Raw genomic sequence first — 8,472 nt, forward strand, 5'->3', positions numbered from 1 at the left:
ATGCATACAGTATTGATGCAATTTTTTGCCAGGAGATGCAGACTTGGTGCAGGAATATGGAATATAAATTTTAGCACAGAATCTGCATCTCTTGGCAAAAGAAACAAAGATTTTCTGCCAGAATATGCAGGTTTTAGAACTCAGTGACCTTACCTGAGGTAAGGGTTCCTCAAAAGTGTCCACTGAGTTTAATGAAGTCACCTGAGGTCAGTTTACCTGTGGTCACAGGTGGGGTACCATGGGAACCTCCAGCTATGACCGTAGATAAACTGAATAATGTCACCGCTCATCGCTGCTGCAACTAAGTCAGTTTCTGTCTGAAGCCACAGCATATGGACATATTCTGTGCCCGAGCACTGTGACTTCAAAATGTACGAACAGTTGAAACTAGAAGTTTACATACAATATTTAAAAAGACATATGTGCATGTTTTTCTCACTATTTGACATGAAATCAGAATAAACCTTTCCCGTTTAGGTCAATTGGGATTACCAAAATTATTTATTCCCCCTGACAGAACTGGTGTAACTGAGCAATGTTTGGAGGTCGCCTTGCTCGTACCTGCCTTTTCAGCTTTGCCCATACATTTTCAAGAGGATTGTGATCAGGGCTTTGTGATGGCCGCTCCAAAACATTGACTTTGTAACCCTAAGGCACTTTGTAACCAGTTTGGCAGTATGCTTCGGGTCATTGTCCATTTGGAGAACCCATTTCTGCCCAAAGTTTAAGTTCCTGGCTGATGTCTTGCGATGTTACCTCACTATTGCCACATAATCTTCTTTCCTTGTGATGCCATCTATTTTGTGTAAGTGCCCCAGTCCCTTCTGCAGCAAAACGACCCCACAACATGATGCTGCCATCTCTGTGTTTCACAGTTGGGATGGTCTTCATGGGCTTCAAAGCAGCTTCTCCCTTTTTCCTACAAACGTAACGTTGGCCATTATGGCCAAACAGTTAAATTTTAGTTTTCTCAGACCACAGAACATGTCTCCAAAAATTAAGGTCTTTGTTCCTGTGTGCATTTACAAACATTAATCTGGCTTTTTAATGTTTATTTTGGAGTAATGGCTTTTTACTGGCAGAGTGGCCTTTCAGCCAATGTTGATATAGTTCACGTTTTACTTTGGATAATGACACAGTCTTACCAGCTCCAGCAGCATTTTCACAGGGTCTTTTTTTTTTTCTTGGGTTGATATGCACATCTCTGACCAAAGCACATTCATCTCTGGTACATAGAACCAATGTTCACCCTGAGAGGCTTGATGGCTGGACATTCCCATCTTGTTTGTACTTGCATATAATTGTTTGTACAGATGAACAAGGCACCTTCAGGTATCTGGAAATTGCACCTAAGGATAAACCAGACTTGTGCAAGTCCACAATACTCTTCCAGAGTTCTTGATTTATTTCATTTGACTTTCCCATGATGCTACACATAGAAGCAGTATGTTTTAGGTCTACATTGAAATATATCCACAGGTGGGTCTCTAATTAACTCTGATGTTGCCAATAAACCTATCAGAAGCTTCCAAAGACATGACATCATCACATGGGCTGTCCCATATTGTTTAAATTTAAATACAAAATACATACATCTGCAATCTAAAATGCTAACAATAAATAAGGAAACTCTAGCATTGCATTACTGCTACGGTAGTACTCATCACTTTGCCACGGCAGTTGATAGTCTGCCTAAGTTGACACCTCAACGCGTTTCTCGTTTGAGGTTCATCAGGAGGCTGATGATGGGATAGCATCCAAACCATTGTTAACAGATGTTGGTTACAGCATGATAGCTGAAAATTCCACATGAAAGGTTAATGGCAGTCTCAGGCCGTAATTAACCCCTTAATGACCCTTGACGTACTGGGTACGTCATGGTGACATGGTGCTAAACGACCCATGACGTACCCAGTACGTCATGGCGAAATCGCGGTCCCGGAGCCCCGGGGAGTCCAATTTGTTTAATTAAACAGTAGATTCGGGAAGGAGGGGGCCTCTGCCTGACCTCAGGAGGGGTGGTGCCTCCTCCCCGAACCTACAGAGGCTGTGATTGGCTGACGAACGCCGCTCAGCCAATTACAGTCACTGTAATGTTCCAGCCATTGAAAATGGCTGGAACATTGAAATCCAGCCCTGATCAGTGGCTATTGGCTGGAGCTGGGTGATCAGTGCTTCACCCGCCCCCAGCTCTGATTGGAGAGACCGGTCTTGTGACCGATCTCTCCAATCACCGTGGATCTGGTGCCGGTGACCTGTGTCCCTCCCTGAAAGCCGAGGAGAGCGGTCTCTGCGGGTGCCCATCGGTAAGTTGCTGCCCCTGCCGCCCGCCCCTGTCCCCGATCGCCCTGCCAGCCCCGCCGCTGTCTCCTATCGCCCCGCCCGCCACCGCCAGCCCCGCCGCTGTCTCCGATCGCCCGCCTGCCACCACCAGCCCCGCCGCTGTCTCCAATCACTCCGCCCGCCAGCCCCAGCCCCGCCGCTGTCTCCGATCGCCCCGCCAGCCCCGCTGCTGTCTCCGATCGCCCCGCCGCCACCGCCAGCCCCAGCGCTGTCTCCGATCACCCCGCCTGCCAGCCCAAGCCCCGCCGCTGTCTCCGATCGCCCCGCCCGCCACCACCAGCCACGCCGCTGTCTCCGATCACTCCGCCCGCCAGCCCCAGCCCTGCCGCTGTCTCCGATCGCCCCGCCAGCCCCGCCGCTGTCTCTGATCGCCCCGCCCGCCACCGCCAGCCCCGGCGCTGTCTCCGATCACCCCGCCCGCCAGCCCCAGCCCCGCCGCTGTCTCCGATCGCCCCACCAGCCCCGCCGCTGTCTCAGATCGCCCCGCCAGCCCCAGCCCCGCCGCTGTCTCTGATCGCCCCGCCAGCCCCGCCGCGGCTCTGATCGCCACCACCAGCCCCGCCGCTGTCTCCGATCGTCCCGCCCGCCACCGCCAGCCCCGCCGCTATCTCCGATCGCCCCGCCCGCCAGCCCCAGCCCCGCCGCTGTCTCTGATCACACCGCCCGCCACCGCCAGCCCCGCTGCGTCTCCGATCGCCACCGCCAGCCCCGCTGCTGTCTCCGATCGCCCCGCCGCTGCTCCCGATCCACCGCTGTCCCCGATCGCCACGCTCGCCACTGTCCCCACCACCACGCTCGCCACTGTCCCCGCCGCCACGCTCGCCACTGTCCCCGCCACCGTCGCACCCACCTTTTTCAGCCGCTGCTGCCCCCGAATCGGCCCCCACTGTTCCCGATCGGCCGCCGCCTCCTTCATCGGCTGCCCCTTCTCCATCACCACTACACCTCCTCCCCCTCCATGTGCTGCAAGTCACCCTCCCCCCACATGTGCTGCAAGCCACCCTCCCCCCACATGTGCTGCAAGCCACCCTCCCCCCTCCATGTTCTGGGGGCCCCCCTCCCCCCGGCGCCCACCCTCCTCCATGTGCCATCTCTCTCTCCCATCAGACTCTGCCCCCCTCCCCGATCTGCTGCCTGCTCTCTCCCATCCTCTTCATCTACTGCCCCCTCTCACACTCCTCAATCTGTTGCCTCCTTCATCTGCTGCCTCTTCTGTATGCTGTGATCCTGCTGCCTAGATCCATCCTGTAAGGTAGGTATCCCCATCTCACCTCCCTCCCCCCAATCCTCTGCCGCTCCTCCATCCGCTGCGCCATTTCCCATCATCCATCCGCTGCGCCCTTTCCCATCCTCTGCCGCTCCTCCATCCGCTGCGCCCTTTCCCATCTTCCATCCGCTGCGCCCTTTCTCATCTGCCGCCCCGCCCTCTCGCATCGCATTATCCAGCGCAGTTGCTTGCTTCCAGACTGGAGTGGATGATGCGATGCGAGACTCGTGCATTGCTCTCACGTTTGGCACTGGTCTTAGTGGCAGGCGCTCATATTTTTTTTTTAATTCATTTTTTTTTTTTTACTGATGTCTGTATTTTTTATTTCGCCAAACTAATTTTTTTTGTATGGGGGGGGTCTAGTTTCCAAAATGGGATCACATGTGGGGGAGCTCCATTGTTTAGGCACCTCAGGGGGTCTCCAAATGCAACATGGCGTCTGCTAATAATTCCAATCAATTTTACTGTGAAATGGCGCTCCTTCTCTTCTGAGCCCCGCCGTACGCCCAAACAATTGATTTCCACCACATATGAGGTACCTGTGTACTCAGGAGAAATTGCACAATACATTTTATGGTGCATTTTTTCCTGATACTCTTGTGAAAAAAAAGCTACCTGTTTGAAAAAACAATTTTGTGGTAAAAAAAAGAATAAAATATTTTCACGGCTGAACATTACAAACGTTTGTGAAGCCTCCAGGGGTTCAAAGTGCTCACTAAACAGCTAGATAAATTCCATGAGGGGTCTAGTTTCCAAAATGCGGTCAATTGTGGGGGAGCTCCATTGTTTAGGCACTTCAGGGGGGGTCTCCAAACGCAACATGGCGTCCGCTAATAATTCCAACCAATTTTGCTGTGAAATGGCGCTCCTTGCCTTTCGAGTCCTGTCGTGTGCCCAAACATTTGATTTCCACCACATATGAGGTATCTGCGTACTCAGGAGAAAATGCACAATACATTTTATGGTGCATTTTTCCTGATACCCTTGTGATAAAAAAAAGCTACCTGGTTGAAGCAACAGTTTTGTGGTAAAAAAAGATTTTTTTTCTTTTCACGGCTCAACGTTATAAACTTCTGTGTAGCCCCCAGAGGTTCAAAGTGCACATCAAACATCTAGAAAAAATATTTGAGGGCTCTAGTTTCCAAAATGGGGTCACTTATGGGGGAGCTCCATTGTTTAGGCACCTCAGGGAGTCTTCAAACCCGACATAGCGTCCGCTAATGAGTGCAGCTAATTTTGCACTCAAAAATTCAAATGGCGCTCCTTGCCTTCCGAGTCCTACCGTGTGCCCAAACATTTGATTTCCACCACATATGAGGTATCTGCGTACTCAGGAGAAAATGCACGATACATTTTATGATGCATTTTTCCTGATACCCTTGTGAAAATACTAATTTTTATGGCTAAAGTAACATTTTTGTGTTAAAAAAGTAAAATTTTCATTTTTTCTTCTACATTGCTTTGGTTGCTGTGAAGCTCCTAAAGGGTTAATAAACTTCTTGGATGTGGTTTTGAGCAGAGTGAGGGGTGCAGATTTTAGAATGGGGTCACTTTTGGGTATTTTCTGTCGCCTAGGTTTCTCAAATCACTCCAAATGTGATGTGGTACCTAAAAAATTTTTTTTTGTAAATTTTGTTGGAAAAATGAGAAATTGCTGATGAACTTTGAACCCTTCTAACTTCCTAACGGAATTTTTTTTTTTTCAAAAATTGCGCTGGTGTAAAGCAGACAAGTGGGAAATGTGATTTAGTAACTATTTTGTGTGACATATCTCTCAGATTTATGGGCATAAAATTTCAAATTTTGAAAATTGCGAAATTTTCAAAATTTTCGCCACATTTCCGAAATTTTCACAAATAAACGCAAAACATATCGGCCTAAATTTACCACTGACATAAAGTACAATATGTCACGAAAAAACATGTCAGAATCGCCAGGATCCGTTGAAGCGTTCCAGAGTTATAACCTGTCAAAGTGACACTGGTCAAAATTGGAAAAAATGGCCGGGTCTTTAAGGTGAAAACTGAAGGGGTTAAAAATGGCACCACATTTCCATAATCCTTCCCCATACTGATTCTCACTAATTGTGTAAGGGAGTGTGTAACAACACCTCCCATTATTCAGGGCAGTCCAGGGTACCATTGCCCCCTCTCCAGACCAATCAAAGCAACCGCCATTGAGATCAGCGCTATACTTGCCACATATTAGTTGCACATGTGCCCCAAACCATCAAGGGATTCATGCATAAGCATAAAGCCACCAGAAGTGAGATAATGCACAGGCGCACTATGACAGAGCATCACCATTCAAAGCACATTTCCCGGTGTGCGTTCTACCCTGGAGCACAAGGATCACATGCAGGCGCATTAGAATGGAAGTCAGCGCGGTATGCGCATGACCAAATGTGCGCTCCACCCTGGCATGCAGGAGGGCCAATCGCGCAAACACAGAACTAGGACTGCAATGCGCAGGCACACCCGCGCGTCAGGTATGGAGCATATCAGACCAGCACCAACCATGGCGTCTATAGTTACCAATGAAAAAGCCGGTTAAAGCACAGGAACAGATAAGGCTCACCTCTCTTTGATAATACTGGCATCATAATAGATAAAGGGTTAAATGGAACATGGACCCTTACCAGATAGTTGATAAAATTGGCCCCCATATTTAATCCAGAGGCCACAGCTGCTTACATTTATCAGATTCAAAACCAAGCAATATCGACTAGGGACCCTAAATAAAGTTCACAAACGACAGCTGTTCATTCATACCTTTGGGGCTTAAAGAATCCATTCTGAATATCCACTCACTCTCTCTCTGTAGTATCCGTCTATTGTGGTTACCACCCCGCTCTTTCGGTTATATTATTGTACCACCTCTATTACACAGAAGGAAATTTGTCGAACGTCCCCCTGTATATTCCATTCATATATCTCGCTAAAGGGGTATCATAATTATGGCGAATATCGCCCAAATGTTCTCCCATCCTCCTTCTCAGCTTTTACCCACATAATCGAGGGGACAAGTGCAAATAACTACATACACAACCCCAGAGGTCTTCAATTTGCAAAATCCCTGATAAAGAACTCCTTCGTATTGATTTGCCTGGTCTCATTTGGTCACAAAAGCTACAGTTTCCACATTTGTAAAAACCACAAATATGTCTGTCTAACCATGTCCCCTCCGGGGTTAGTTATTGGTAGAGACTGTATATGAGTTTGTCCTTGAGGGAGGGACCTATATGATACATGATAGATGGTTTTGGGGGTATAAACCTTTTTATATCCGGATCTGCAACAGGATTCCCCAATGTCTCTTCAATATATAAATCCGTTGATTTTGACTAACAAAGGTTTTGATTAATCTAATTTGGTCACTAGTCCCATCTCGTTTCTCCCTCGCAGTAAGGCGCTCACCCCTCCTCTGTCCCCATGTCAGTTCCAGAGCTGTTTTGAAAATGGGTCTGGGATACTCCCTGTCTAAAAACCCGTCTAGTAGTATCCCAACACTGAACAATGTAAAAAAACAGAGTGTAGACATGGCTATACAAATAACGTGCCCTCTATTAGCAACGTCATATGCAATAACAGATCATATTGCAAATATTATTATACATGCCAAATGACAAATAGCGCTCAATAGCAAAATGCACAATATGCCCAATGGCAAATAATTTTGCACCACATAATAGATGTGCCAAATGACACGATAACTTAGCTTGAGTAGCCTCACGCCAGACGCGTTGCTCCTCCCTTTCCAAATGCCAGGGGGTTCATCAGGGGCATCCCAAATGGGACTTGGGGCTCATATAGCCAGATAGACCATGTTGTATTGAAAGGCAGCTTTTTTTAATACCTGTATAGATGTTCTTACTCATCCAAACACATGGAGCTTTTACACCCAGAGAGAGGCTTCAGTCCAGTGTAGGTCCCCAGTATTATCAGATTTCTTTGACATGGCTACTGGGAAGATATAGAAATGGCCATTTATACAAAGGTTGGAGGGCATGTATAGCAGTCTGTAGCCAATCACAGACACTGGCACAGAGCATTGGCGGGGGAAGCAGTTAATATTCATGAACCTTAATAAGCAGGCCTGGAAGTGAGTCTGACTGCAGCATGATCCTCCAGGAAACACGCTATGTATATGTAGCGCCCTGGAAAACCAGGTAGATGTACACATAGGCCCCCGCAAAACACGTATCCCACACAGGGTTAAATCAGCCGACCTGAAACCCTAGTCACCCCCCTCAGGGTAGGACAGGCACACCAGTGGGCGGGACCAGGCATTAAGGGAACGCCCACCTAGGAGTCTGGAGAACCCAGGGCGGGAAAAACAGTCAGATAAGTCTAGAGTCAAGTTCAGAGTGGAGTGGAGGAGGCGAGCTCAGGCAGTCAAGGCTTGAATTGCAAGCTGACAGGTGCCAGGGTCGGAGCCATGACACCTTGGCTAGGTGGTAGACAGTAGCCAGTGCCAGCAGGAGACGTGATTACGGCTGCCGGAGATCCGAGGTGGACCGGGACAGGGTTGTAGCCCGCGGGTGCCGACACCGGAGAACCGAACAGGAAACCGTGCACAGAGGGGGTACTTGGACCCTGAAGCCAGGACCGGCACCAACGGCCAAGCTAATTAACCAATTGAGGGCAGGATTCTAGGTCCTGTCCCAACCTAAGTCCTGAAAAGTAGACAACCACCCACAGAGAGGGATAGGGCAACCGCCAGGGCCCATAGAGCCCAAGGGTCAGCGTTAGACGGGCACGGCTCCCAACCGAAGGATCGAGAGCGGACTCCCCGTGTTACACACTGGGAAGTCTATCTTTGAGCAACACGAAGTGCAGAGGATGAAGGCATTGACTACTAGC

This window comes from Anomaloglossus baeobatrachus, chromosome 1 (assembly GCF_048569485.1).
Source record: "Anomaloglossus baeobatrachus isolate aAnoBae1 chromosome 1, aAnoBae1.hap1, whole genome shotgun sequence".
NCBI classification, from domain to species: domain Eukaryota; kingdom Metazoa; phylum Chordata; class Amphibia; order Anura; family Aromobatidae; genus Anomaloglossus; species Anomaloglossus baeobatrachus.